General features: G+C 40.3%; 1 long non-coding RNA gene across 1 annotated transcript in view; it reads left to right on the plus strand.

Annotated features, from left to right (window-relative positions):
• The first annotated feature begins 824 nt into the window (after positions 1-824).
• The window catches only part of LOC146306656 (uncharacterized), a 98,853-nt gene continuing 84,493 nt past the window's right edge, over positions 825-15,184 (plus strand). Inside the window, exon 1 of the long non-coding RNA XR_014768954.1 lies at positions 825-1,009. This is a non-coding gene — a long non-coding RNA (uncharacterized LOC146306656). The remainder of the gene's footprint in view (positions 1,010-15,184) is intronic.

Below are 15,184 nucleotides of genomic sequence, written 5' to 3' on the forward strand. Positions count from 1 at the left end.
ATAAACTGCATTGATACTAAAATGTTCCATAGAGCAGAAGAATCCTGCAGAGTTGGATGAAGTGACCCTTTTTGCATGACATATAATCATTCATCATTTCACCCTTTTCTTAATTTAAAAATATTGATAGGATTAGCCTAGTGCTTAGACAGACCACCAACCACAAGGTGACAACTGTAATAACTGACTAGTTCGCTAACCTGCTTGTCAGTCAATTGAACCTAGCAGTGCTGCCGGCAAAAACTTGCTAAAGCAGCTATGTTAAATGGATACTAAAGCTTTGTGTGGAGTTGATAAGCACAACAACTCCTGATAGCGGGATGTTAAAAGTTATACATCCTGACAGTGTACAGCTGCGTCTTCCTTCAGGGCACATCCGCCCACCAGGTTTTCAATCCTGTTTGCAAAATTAGCTCTGACCAATATGGCTGCCCAACTGTATTCTAATACCCACAGAGCCTCTGGGACCACTCCAGACTGTAATCGTTAATTCTTGGGATGCTAATGAATTCTCATCATTATCATGAATCATAAAGAACATGTGTTGGTGTAGCTTTTGATATATTGTAGTTGAAGTTGACAACTGTTTAGAGTTTTGTGGAGTTTGGAGAGTGTTTATCTGGCCTGCTGTGCTGTTGGTGGCTGTTCTGGCTCTGTGGTGGTGCCTGTTCTGGAGAGGAAACAAACTGACGTCTCCTCCCCTTGGTGCCTCAGCTTTGTGTAATTTGCCCAAACCTTTGTGTGTATGTGTGTGTTTTTCTGTGTGTGTATGTGTGTGTGCATCCATGTGTGTGTAATGTGAAGTGAAGTGAAGAGAGAGAGCGGGAAAGAGGTGGAGTGGCGAGAGAGAGACAGAGAAGTGACACAAATCAATGTGAGCACCCAAACCACCATCACCAGCAGCAGCAGCAGCCTCCCCGACCTCCATCACCTCTCTGCCTTTCCCTGGGAGAGACGGACAGAGACGAGAGTCACAGGAAAGACAGTCTCCTCCACCACGCAGCATCCGGTAAGTCGTAACAGAGATAGAAATACCTCCCACCAATACCCAACTTGTGGAAGCGATGGCAACAAGGGTGCGCTGGCAGTGTGAGTCGGTTCACCAAAGTGCAGAACGCACAGAGCAGGGCAGATGTAGCTGGTGCCTTTTTCTGCTTCTCCTGTGCACCAGCTCCTCTCCTCTCCGCTGCCTCTGTCACCGCTGCTGCAAGAAAGAGAAAAATAATGCCCAGAACAGGACTGTGAGAGTGCCGCTGCCGGTCCTCCGCTACCCATATGTTTTAAAGCCTGCTGGGGATTAGGGATTGGATTGAGGGAAGCTTTTTTCCACCAATCACCACCCTGCCTTCCGGAAAGCAAGAGAGAGCTGCTGAATGAGTAGAGAAAAGAGAGGGAGAAAAGTGGCGGAGAGGTAGTTTCCCTGTGAGAATAATGCTCCTCATGCAGGAACTTAGTTTATCTGTGGGTTTTATTGATGTTATCCCAGTATCCCTTTGTGGATTTTTGGTGTCCTAAATGAGTTGATGAAACTTCATGGATTTTTAAAGGACTATCAAGTAGCTTTAAATCTACTGTTTGACTTTGTCACATACTATATATTGTACAGCTGTAAGTTTCAAACACTTATCATCTATGATTTATTATCTTTGCAAACTCTGTTGTCTTGACTAGATTTTAAAAAGAAGTTCTGAAGTTTGAATGAGGATTAGTCAAATGTGCAACATGCATTTGTAGAGGATTAACTACTAATGGGTCTTTTGAAGATATTCAGTGCACTTTACTGCCAGTGATTTTTCTTAACATTGATTTCTCTTCTGCCAGCAAGCCACCGGTTTCCATTGCTTTACACTATGAAAATCATGAGTTTTGTTGTTTGGTGTTACTATCATGTTGGTCTAAAATTTTGTTGTCAGTACAAAATGAATTCCTTGGCAGTCCAGACTTTTATTGTACCATCACTACAATTGTTGCTTTGTTAGGCTGTGTACATGCAGTCCTCTCACAAAATACAGTCTTTTTTTCAGAACTGAGATTCTACCATGACATGCAGGTGATGGTTTACTTCCTTGCAGACTTAACAAAAGTATTATGGTTTGGACAGTGATCTAATTTTGGAATTCAGTAACATCGCTCCTTGCTGCACAGCGACTAAGAGGATGCCACTTTAATGGGCACACAGAACATGTATGGTGGAGATGGAAGTCTGGTAAAACCTGTATAAGTGGGCTGGACAGTCTTTGTAAACTATCAGAATTGGCTAGTTACAAAGCAGAATTTGGTTTGCTTCTTTCACAGGGCTGTGTGATTGCCTATGCGTTTATAGGCCAGTTTTTTAGAATTGCACTATACACGTTTAGTATTATCTATGATGATTTGTAGTAGGTTGTGTCCTCATTTTCTATGGGAGAATCAAAGGGACTGAAGCACTGTCAAGTGGTTGTCTTTTTTTGGCCATAGTAGCAGCATGGCTCTAGGGATGGCTCTGTCAGTCTGGTGGTCAGTCTGTCAGTTGGTCTACCAACTTGACTGAAATATCTCAACAGTTGAAATTTCTTTACAGACATATATAGTCCCCAGTGGATGAATCCTATATACTTTGGTGATGACTTGATAGTTATTCTGGTGCCACTGGCAAATGGTAACATTTGTGGTTCAGAGTGAAATATGTTGACAGCCATTTGCCAGATTAACATTTAATTTACTACATATATTCAAGATCCCTAAAGGATAATCTCCAGAGATTTTGATGACTTTTCCTATCACGCCACCAGCAGATCAAAGTTCTCCTTTATTCTAGTGAAAAATCCCAACATCTACCGGATGGACTGGCACAAAAGTTTGATCAGACATTTATAGAGCCTGGGAGATGAATTTTAATTCTAAACTTAATCTCTTGACCTTCCATCAAGCGGTAGGCAGGTAATAATATTTGGAAAGAACTTAATTTGAACATTCAAAAGTGGGTGTGTCCTAAACCAATATACCTGCTGTGACTAGCTAGGTAAATAATGAATCTTATGGATGTTATGATATTATTTGTTGAAATTGCTACATGTCATATTTTCTTTTACAGGAACACAAAATGATTGGACTAATATTTGTTTAATTTGTTGACTTTAATTATGACCAAATACCTGTATAACACATATCACTCCAATCAGATTTGGCTGTGCTTCGTGTTAACTGCTAATTAGTAAACGTTAAGCTAAGATGGTGAACATGATAAAAATTCTATTTGTTTATCAACGGCATCAACCTTCAATGCAGGATACACATTTGAGGAAAAGTTTAGTATTTTCTTCGCATTTGTGGTCGTGTGATAGTCATCAAGTTCACAGCCTTTGTGTCTGTATGTGTGTGTGTGTGTGTGCCAAACTCTCCTGCCGCTTCCTTTCTAACAAGCTTTACATGTCTTGGCATCCTGCCAGCTAATGCCTTCCTTTATGGCTTGAGCGCTGTGTGTGCAAGTGTGTGCCTGTGTGACTTTGGCCACGGGAACTTCCTTAAGCAGTGTGTCTTGCTCATTAGACAAACTTTGCTCTCCTTGTTCATCAGTGATTTTAGGAATTGTAGAAGCCTGCCGCTGTAAAAGGTCAAAGCTGTTAAGGTTTGAAGAGACTTCACTGTAAAACTGTGTCCTGTTGGTGCAGAAACTCTGGTCCTGTGTGATTTTGATCTACTTTTCACTGCTGAAATAAACCACTGAACCATTTCTTTTATTGAGCAGACCATTAGTAAGGCCTGAACTGACCTACAGAAGATAACTGAGGTAAAATCATTCTTCTCCATTAGAGAGCTCTAACCCTAATTTATACTGTATATGACAAATAGGAAAGATTGAGTAACTTTACTTTGATTTCTGATACATTGCACTCAGAAGTGTGATTTTTTTTTTTCTGTGCTATATTCAGTTTCCTACAACCCCCTACTCAATTTATTTGAAGAGCCAATTGCAGTCATTGCTGAGTCATACTGTACATGTATCAGTAATGAAGGTGATGCATGTGTCTTCTGTTTACAGTCATACAGTTTCAGTTATTGGTGCTTGGCAGCGGTGGATGTTGTTATCGGGCTGCAGCATCAGGGATTGGTTTCCGCTTCATTTTCGACAGATGAAAAGTCAAACACACACATGAACAATCTGTGCTTGAGTGTGTTTGCGCGAGTTGTAGTGAGTGTGCACAACTCCTGAGGCACACAGAGCGAGATACATTGTTAGATGCAGGTAAGAGTCAGACAGAGAAAGACATCTGTCAGTCTCTGAATGGTATTTTCCCAATGCAACTGATGAGGTACTCTCCCCCCTCTCTCTCTCTCAAACACACACACACACACACACACACACACACACACACACACACACACACACACACACACATATTCAGGGAGGGCTCAGGTGAGAAAGCCATGTGTTTGAGTGTCAGTACTTCAACGGGGTGTTGATCTCGTACAAGACAGGAAGCAGTAAACAAATCCTCCAACATGTGGCGGCTTGCTGGAGCATATCCCTCTCTTCTTCTCTCTCTATCAGACTATGTTTGTGTGACTTATGGCGTAATGAAAAATCACAGCCGGGTGAAAATTGGAACAGTTTGTCAGTGTTGCAGAGATGTTAGTACACTTGAAATGGAGTTTGTTTTGGTGAAAGAAATTGTGCAATAAACAGCGATCAAAAACACATTTACTGAATTATTTTTGGAGGCTTACAAAATCACCCTCCTAAACAATTGAGAGGTGGGTTTGGATGTTTTTGTTGCTCGTGAAATAATATTTAATCCAGCATGACCTCTCTGCAATGAACTGTACGGTAAGTGTATAATTTATGAAGGGCTGTCCATATCTCTAGATCCCTGAGGAGAAGAGCTGGGAGATAATTCTGTCTTAATCATCTCTTGACTTTTAACAGAATTCAGTCTTTCCCATAACATTTTCTTTGGGGGGGTGAGGGGGTGTGACTGGCCCCCTCATGGGACTCCCCCTGCCCCCCCTGAAAGAAACTAAATGTGTAATTTATTTTATGTTGTGAATTGTATGTTTTCAGATGTTTATTTTCTATTTAAAAAAATTATTATGAAATTCTGAGTTTGTTCTGCTTCCTGTTGGTCCACTCATTTTATGCTTTGTTTCTGCTGACGTTAAATGAAGAGATCACTAATGATGTGCTGTCAGATTCAGGTAGCACAATAACTTGATTCTCTCTCAGTTGTTCATGATGTTACTCTGTCTTGTGAATGTTAAGTGTATTTATACTACTGCTGTAATATTTGTAAGACTTATTTCAGTAATCAGCTTGTTCTGAAATCATCTAGCTTGCCTTGTCTTACTGTAATAACACAGGAAACATTGTTACTGCAACACTTGTTTAGTATTCACACAGTCACGCAGAGCGTGTGCTGATCTTATTTTACAGTCCTTAAAATGCTTTTAGTCAGTGTTCAATAATGAGTCATAGATATGGAGAAAAGAATGACATAGTGAGCAATTTGGCTTCGTATTATCAGCTCTATTTATCAGCTATAATTTCATTACTGCATTCCATAACTTTAACATTTGTGTTGTCCACTTTTCCAATAAATAACAGCGATGTGATATATCTCGTAGACACTGTTTCATATGAAAAATGAGCTAGACTTCTCAGCTAGCTGAGGAAACTGGCATGAAACAACACAGTACATTTTGGTCTTAGATGTGTCGCATTCTAGCCACATAAAGTCTTGTTTCCGTACACTTATACATATTTGTTGCTGTTCCTTTTTAATAGTCTGCCTTTGGTGTTTATGGTTCTTCTGTAAGGATTGCGTTGGCGATTTGAGTAAGCTCAGAAAACAACATGTTGGTAGCCGGCAATGAGAGCTGTTAGCTGTTTTGTAGAATATTGATCTTAACAGCGCATCGGAATCAGGATATTTGTAGAAATATAACATTGTCTTGGCAAGGGCGTGAAGTGTTAGGGGAAAAAAGTTGGTGGCCATAGGGGGCCACCTTTATGCAATATTTGATGGTCACAGAGTAACTTTTTGTGGCCATTGGGCTGTGATTAATGACGAACCCTGATTTCTGATAAATTATTGGTTATTGTACATCCCCACTTATTTGTTAAGTGACGTATAAATTCTGAGCTTTACCTGAATTCACCTCATCACTGTACTTCATAAAAGTTAAAGTGCCTACTTAAATGCACCCTTTGTACATTCAGTCTCCTTGTCTTTCTCTCTCCTTTGTAGTCTGTCTCCCTATTTTGTTTTTTCTCTTTTTTCCATCCATCTAATGATCTATCTATCTTTTTCTCTTTCTCAGTCTCTCCTCAGACTTTGGATGAGGCTGAGGAGTGTGCTGCCAAGACGTATGAATTATTAGACTAATGGGCTTAAGTGGCTTGTCCTAACATTGTCTCCCTCCAACACATAGTCATGCAGCGGCTTAAGAGAATACACAAAGCAAGAATAAAAAATTAGAATGAAACCAGAATACCAACCCCCCCCCACCCCCCTCCGTTGTGTGTTTTTTTTCGAGGTCAGGATTAAAATTCATCAGAAGGAAGCGTTAACTTTCCCCCCTCTCGTTTCTTCTCCTCTCCCCCACCTCCTCCTGCGTCTCCTCTGTTTTGTAAGCGCGAAGTGATCCATTGTTATTAAATTGAGAGATGTGCTGCATGCGTTCATTCCCCGTGGAGGCTTTTAGTAAGTGAGCTGTTACAATATTTGACTTTAAAAGACGGCAAATCTCCTTAAAAATTGAGAATGAAACTGGGACGGATGAACTACAGTGTACAGTATGTTGCAGGATGAGAAGACGCTGGGTGGAATGAGTAGTTGAAGGAGAAAAGGAGAGAGGGGGAGACAAGTCAAGAGACTTGTGTATTAAGTCTGACATAACACTCAAGTCTCCATGAGCTTAGTATGAGCTTTGGTCTTTGCTAACTATCACTTTGAGATGTAATTTAACAGCACAGTGAGTGAGTCCTAGAGGGAGAATAGAAGCATTAGGGTGTGTGTTTCTTTCTTAGAAAGTGACTTCAACCTAGACCTGTACGATATGAGGAAAATCTGCGACCTACGGTAACATTATTTAATCTTGCAATTACAATATGACTTGTGATAAATAAACAGATATTGAAGTGTGCATATTAACTTGTTCACTCTGGTAGTTGGCACAGCTGTTCAGCATATTTATTCACTACTTGTGTTTATAACACGTTGTCTCTCTTGAATCCAAAATGATTACAAAATTGCAGAAGTGCTGTTCTTTTTCATCACAAAATCTTAGTCAATCATTTGGCATTTTTCTCACCATTGTGCTAGCTAAAGTTGCAGTCACCACCAAATTGACACCAGTTAATCTTAGGGTTGCTGATGGTCAGCTAGGCCTTCATCTGAGGGGTCAAATGGTGTGATTGCTTGTCCCATGTATCCAGGGCTCAATCTGGCTTGTTCAAATAAAATGATTTTTCACATTCATTGTGTTACAGGCAGTCTTTTGCCATGTGTTTATCAGTCAGCGCTACTAAGGTTAATGATCATTTAAGAGTATTTTTTCAAGTTGTGTTCAGAGTTTACTCACAAACGATAGCTAACAGTTATTGCAGTTGTCTGTAACCATATTAGGCTCTTATGCGATGTATAGTGAACAACTAGACTGCATCGCTTAGGAACAGAACTCAATGAGGACTGTCCAATAAATAAAACCATTCTTGAATGAATGAACGTGAGTGAATGAATTGTTTACTTACAGTAATTTAACAATCTATTCATAGGTCTTTCCTGTCTGCAGTGTGAAAGGCTGCAGGGTTGAGCATGAAACTTCGTTACCCATTCCAAATAGAGTTGTCGGGCTCATAAAGTTGAACCTAGCTCAACTTTTGCAGGACTGCAAAAAGCAAAACAACACTTATTACTTTATTACTTGAATGTGGTATTTTTACTATTTACTTGATTGCTGTGATGAAAGATAAAATACTTCTTAATGTGATAGCTTTCCAGAGTTGGGAAATCCTGCCTCAGTACATTAGACTTCTGTGCAGTGTTTGAGCTTTTGATAAGCATTCAAACTCATGGATCTGTTTCTCAAACTGGACTTCCTGGACTATATTTGATGTTTTACCAGCACCTGAAGCAACAAGCCATTAAGGCAGCCTATGGCATTGCTTTGCATGGCTAGGGTTCAACGCTAAATTTTGGTATAAGTGGGTTAGGAATCAGGAAGTCCATTTCTACTCACCTTTGACGACCCATGCCAGTGTGGTAGTGCCCAGATCAATCCTGTTATTCGGTTGAAGGGCAATTGCACTAGAGTGCACAGTGAATGACTGCATGTCTTCACCCCCTGCAGACAGTGGCTGATTGGTCCTAGTCATGTGCAACGCTCTCAACAGAGATGAGAAGGAAAAGAGATGGCTCACTCACACTTAGCTCTTTCCATCATAAGCTCCAGAAAACAATGTGTTTGTTTTTTACTACTTGCCCAATTGGGTGAGTGAGTTGCTAGATATAATAGTCTGAGTTGGCAGTTGAGCAGTTCTAATTGTTGAGCCTTGAAGGCTGTTTTTGGTCTGAATGCTTGCTAACATTCTGTGACCAGTGACCTCATTTGTTAAATGAATATATGACTCAATTTTGAGAAGATGTTTTTCTCATGGTTGCATACTGTATTCTGTCAGCTGGACCACAAAGTTTGATAGCTGTGAGAGCAGAGACTGCTGGCCAGTAGTCCATGCGTTTGTTTATCGATCAAACACCTCACCTGTACATTTTTGGTCAACCTGTTTTTCCTATAGCTGATCCTGTAGCTTAGCAGAGTCTGACATGTCACAGATTTTGGTATCACACAGGAGCCAAGTGAGCTGCTGGCTCAAGATTTCATAGATCTCATTATTTTCAATTTTTGAGATGAGAATTTTTTTGTCTGTGAGATCTTCTCTAAGAACTTGAGGAAATTATGGGACAGTACACTGATTTGGCATTCTAGTCGAAATCTTTGGCTCTTCTTTTTGTGTACACAAATACACACACCATGACCCTCAGTGGGTCAAGCTACTCCTTAAAACAAACAAGAAAGAACCCCCCCCAAAAAAATAAAAAATAACGAAACAAGAACTGACAAAAAGAAGTACCCCTTGAGACCCTCTTAATGAACCAAAGTCCAAGTCGGACAGAGGTAGCCTATTTCCAAACTTTTTTTTCTCCATTTCCTTTGTGCATCAAACTCTTCAAAAAAACATAACAAGCTTCTTTCATGGATCAAACGAGAGCGGCAGTGCTCATTGTGCCAAAGCGGGATAAAAAAAGGAGACAGAGAGGGAGAGAGAAATACCTTATTATTGTTATCAAAGTAAAGCCAGCTCCTCTCCTGCTGCTCTTATGGGACCTCCCTGACTCTCTCTGCTCATAGACCCAGGGGGAATCTAAACATGACCCGCATACACACCCCCCTCTTCCTGGAACACACACACACACACACAGACACACATGGGCCTGTCTTGGTGCACGTCGTTTCATTTGTGAAATTAGTCCATTCTCTCTGACCCTGTCTTTTCATCAGGCGCGGTGGTGCATATTTAAGTCCCTTTCCTGCGCTTGTTTTACTAATTGGTGGCTATACTTTGCCCAACACTGATATCCTTTGATCATCTCAGATCATTACGTTTACCTCATTAATTTGCTCAATGTGATTTTTCTCCCCCCAAAAAATGTAAGGGTCCGTGCAAAATTGGATTAATAATAGATCATATGAGCCAAGAGAAAGTGTAATTCCTTTGTGATTTCTCCTCTACTTCGCTCACTCTTCCTCTTTCCTTCTTTCTTTCTCTGATTATTGTGTCTCATTGTCATGTGGCGGACAAGTCAGCTTTAAAGGAAAAGGTCAATATTTTTGGAAATGTGCTAAGATCAATCTCCTTTAATTTGGGAGCTGGGGCATCAGCTCAGCACTTGAGACAGCTAGCAACACATACCAACACCTTTAAGCTTTCTTTTTAGCATAATGTGTCATGTTTGTTTAATGCAGAGATCAGACTACATAATATCAACCTGATAATGGCCCAAACTGACAAATGTTTGGTGTGTTATTGTGTGTGTTATGGAGTGTGTTGCAGTGTCAGACAACTGATGCAGAAGGTGGATTGCCTCACAATGTTCATATAAAAACTAGCAGGTCAAAATTTATCAGCCTCATCTTCCTTAGATTGACAGCTTCTGTGTGCCCCATGATTTTCACCTAAAGGAATATATAGTGTTTTCCAGACAGAAGAGGAAAGATGTTTTATTCAGGAGTCACAACCATTATACCAAAGACTCGCACCTGTTTGTGTGGTGTCGCCCTCTGCAGACATACAGTATGCAAAGGGCGCCTGTGTGTTCTAACTGACTGCTGATGAAAATGAATGATTCCAGCTTCACTGTCGTTTATAAAACTCTGATCAAAGTGGGTCCTAGTAGAACTATAGTACTCGGCCATGTCTTTCAGACATGTCACAGCAAGAATTAGGACTCTAGTGACCATCTGAAAATACAAAAAATATTTTGTAGTCTGATCTTGACATTATCTGTACATGAACAGATGTGTATAAGTGACAATTTTTTTATTGTGTGTTAGATTGTGAACACCAGGTGCGAACCAACCGTGATGTCACCCATTGATATGTGGACAATCATTGTAAACCAACTGACTGGCCAGAGACCGGAACTGGCTGGTTTTCTGTGGGACTGGCCCTGACCAATGACTGGCCAGCCATACTCTGTAACGCTGACTGCAACATCACACCCACAACAATGCTGATCTCAGCAGCTCACGCTCAGCACACACACTTACACATGCTTACATTAAGTCGATGTTAGCAACAGAATCCAAGAACAGGATAAAGAGAAAACAGAAAGTCTACAACGAGACAGCGCGGCTGATGATGTCGCCAAACAGCTGTGAACTTTCGAGCTCTTCAGGCTAATGTTAGCCAGCAGCAGACTGCTGTTCACAGACTTGGAGTTAAAATCTCACCTCCTGTTCTGGCTGAAGAATAAACAACCTGTGTTGATGTGTGTCCTCAAAATTTTCTCATCCAGAATTGTTTAACTTCTGCTTTCATTTTTCTCACTGCAAAGGTTTGCTACAGCAGTCAGTTGCACTGTCATTCTCCGATTTGTTTACATCTGCTTCCACATGAGATCATGTGAAATCACGTCCTGTGAGATCCCAGGAGATTCCACAAAATCTTGTGAGATTTTGTTCCCTCTAGTACATAATATTAATATAATAATTCAGTAATGTAATAATGAGGCCTGGCTGTAATCTGGAGCCGTTTTGGAGATACTGTAAAAATTATTTAATAGTCAGCGTTTTATTATGAACATCCAATTTAATTTTACAAGAAAAGTTGCAAAAATGTTTGTGAATGCTGCCAATTACAGTTCTTAGAAAGCCTGAAAATCTAAATTGGTCAAAATCGGAATTGGCCAAAGGAATTGGAATCGGTGCATCTCTAATTATTGGGGTCACCATATTGTTATTGGGGGTACGCACAGTACCGATGAGAGCATGGTGCTGATGGGTGACGTACTGCAACTTGGATGATGCTTGGTTTTGGATTGCATGTGTAGCAGGAAATAATGGGGGCCTGCCAGATGACAAAGCTTCTTGTATTACAGCTGAACAGAGCACTGAAATGTTTCTGAAGAAAATTTAGGTCAAAAATAGGCAATATAGTAACAGACTGTCTAGTTTGACAGAGCTGCAACGATTAATTGATTATGAATCAGTTAATTGGTTTGATTAATGTTTTGAGAAAAAAAGTCAAATTCTCTGATTCCAGCTTCTAAAATGTGTATATTTTCTGCTTTCTGCTTTTTACTCCTTTATGACTGTAAACCGTTTTAAAACTACCTGTTTTCCCCTTTCCTCAGTCTTTATTCTAAGCTAAACTAAGCATGTCCCGACTCCAGCTCTGTGCAGTATATCATGCACACAAATGAGATTGATATTGATATTTACATGTCACTCTAAAAAGAAAGAAAATAAGCATATTTCCTACAATGTTGAAGTATTCCATTAAAGTTAAGTATGCAGGCTTTCAAACTCACAGACATGAAAACACACAGGTAGCAGGTGCAGACATCATGTTTACACCACTTTGCTAATTTTTGCTCCGTATGCAGTAGGTGCTGTGTGTTCAAACATACATTAAACATTAGATAGAAACACTATGATTCATCTAGACTGCGTGAAGTCTACAGTCATACTCCACTTACACTCACCAGCTGCAACTGTTAGTACTTCCTGTATCACACTTGTTTCCCGTATTTCATCCCTTGTTCAGCATCAATATCTCCACAAATATCTTCTCTAACAATAGGCTGTTGTCTGCGTTTTTGTTGACAGCTTCATTGTCAATCCATCCAACTCCAAATTGTGTCGCACATAAAGACGTGTATCTCCCTCTTCTTTTCTGTTTCCTCTCCTTCTTGTTTTCTTTGGAGCAGATTACATCTGGGATCACTCTGTCTGCAGGCGCCGCGCCGCATTGTGCTGCGTCTCTCCCTTGTTGTCACGTTGAGCTCTGCGCCCCCCTATTATCATATAGATAAGTGAATGTTCTGTTGCGGCAAGATGGGAAAGTGCGGCTCTAATGTAGTGTATTGTGTACGTTGTTAAAATTGTCCCCTGTCGCCTCTGCCATTCAATCCGCCTGTTCCTCTGTCCTGGTTGTAAACACAATCACTGAAGACTGAGTTTTTTTTGGGCCTTGTGTCTGAGGAAAAGATGACATGAGTTGGTGTGTTTTCTCAGTAACTTGGTTTTGTGATGCAAAGTGGGCCATTCTGCATGTGAGTGTGGACAGTATATGTGTGTGTCTGTAAATGGATACAGTCTGGAGTGTGTGTACTGTATGCAAGACGTTATTTCAAGAGGAAGATGAAGCAAATACATATAATGATGGTTACATTGTATAGTACAACATATCATACAAACATTTCCACAGGAATACATTTACACACTCCATATTTGTGTGTACATGAGAAATTCTTTGACAATGATAGAGTGACTTTAGGCAGGAGGAAATCCCCTACAGCTCTCATGGCTCAAATACCCACTTCTATAGTGTGTGTAACTGCATGTGTGTGTGTGCAGGGTTCAATGTTATGCTGTAATCTGCTTGCCAAAAGTCAGGTTTTATTTGCCCCTGTACAAACTGTTTTACTAGTGGTCATTAAATAACAACAACGACTAAAGTTAATTGTCATGTTTAATCAAGGGTCACAGCATCTAAAAAATGTCAGAAAATAGTGGAAAATGTCCAAGGTGATGTCTTGTCAGTCTAAAATACAAAGATACTCACTGAAAATAAATTAAGAAAAGTGAGAAATCTCCATATTTGAGAGGTCGAAAACAGCATTTTTTTTTTTTAAATATTTTGTGTGAAATATTGAAGTATTACCTTAATAATTAATCTTTTATTTTTAGTTTCTTCATAGTTGGGCATGTCAGTTGCCAGATTTACTTGCCTGACATGGCATTTTACTTCCCTGAGCAAGTGGGCAATCCCTATTGCTGAGCCCTGGTGTGTGTGGTGTTGTGTATGAGAGAGAGAAACAGGAGTACACCACTTAATTCTGAAATCCTCCTTCCTCCCAGGGCTCCCTCTTACACACTCACACACATGCGCACACACACACACACACACACACACACACACACACACACACACACACACTCGAAAGACAAGAGTCTAATATTGACTGTACCATCACTAAAACACAGCTCTCACAACATAAATGCACTGGTTAAACTGGATTATATCTTTTGCTGGGCTAGTCAACCCCAGTTCAGTCCATTTCAGTCCAGTGTAGTTCAGACTCGTCCACCCACTCTGATGGAGCTCAGCTCAGTTGACTTCAGTCAGTTTTAGCAGAACAGTGTGAACTCAGCCGGAGGAGCTGCAGGCCGTGACGTGATGACTCAGAGATGGAAGGAGACAATCTGTTCCCTGTTCAGCCCCAGGTGTGTGTGTGTGTGTGTGTGTATACATATGACACATGTGCAGTGTGTGTGTATTAATTCAAAAGCTCCTCAAGGATTTGATGCACTGTGATATTGACAAAAATACAACAGAAGTTATGATTTATTTATGTTTCTTAAATTATTGACATTGTTGAATGTACCCACTGTGATTTATGCAGACAGAGCTGTGGCTGCTGAATTTCTTTACCACTATTTCTAATATCTTGAAACATTTTGCGCGGTTAAAAATGAATTGCAAAGAAGTTGTCCAGGTAGAGTAAAACAAACAATTTCTTCAACACACAGCTTGATTAAGAACCCGTGGGGTTTCTGGACAACATCAGAACAGCTTGTTAAGGAGTTAAGGAAACTTTATCAAACATATTTCTAAAAGAACCAGCTGCCTCCTCTGAAGGTGTTTTTCGTCAATTAAAAGTTCAGCTGGGCAGGCAGGTACCTGTTGAACCCTTTAAAGTATTGAACAAAATAACTAGAGATGCACCGATCGACCGGCCAGAGACCGGAACCGGTTAGCGTCACATATCCGATTCTGTGTCCGTCATTGTCACTCACATGTTCTGCACGATGGTCATGTGATGCGCGCAGCAAACAAACTGACCGTGATATCAACACAGCGCTGATAACAGCTACACACACTCAGACACATGCTTGCATGAAGTTGATGTTAGCGACAGAGGAAATGCAGGCATGTAATCTAATGTCACTGTTGTCGTTTTTATCTCATTGATAAACCTCACTTTTCATACTCTCATCAAGTAGATACTTCCATAGACTGAGCTGTAGATACTGCTAGTACAATTTTGTACTGCTGCAGCTTCACATTAAAAGCACTGAACTGGCAAAACACTGCAAAAGGTTCCACCACTTATGTAAGTACCACTACAGTCCTGTTGAGTAATTCTTGTAGGTGTTTCCTTTGAAAACTGAAGGTTGTTGTGAGTGTCACAAGGGTGGAGGAGACACACTTTATTTAAAAGATAAAGTAATTGTAGCTGGGTGGATTAAAAGCATGAAGAGAGGTCCTTAAAGTAACATTCTGTAAGGCAATTCCACATGAACAATGAAACATGAAAAATACCAAACTATAGCATGCATGTGCAGCATTACATGGGGTTCAGAGTTCAGTGCATTAAAGTTTTTACTGTTTTCTCCAATTTGTGCCCCTTTCTCTCTTCCT

This window comes from Lutjanus erythropterus, chromosome 22, assembly GCF_056507025.1.
Source record: "Lutjanus erythropterus isolate fLutEry1 chromosome 22, fLutEry1.hap2, whole genome shotgun sequence".
NCBI classification, from domain to species: Eukaryota; Metazoa; Chordata; class Actinopteri; order Lutjaniformes; family Lutjanidae; genus Lutjanus; species Lutjanus erythropterus.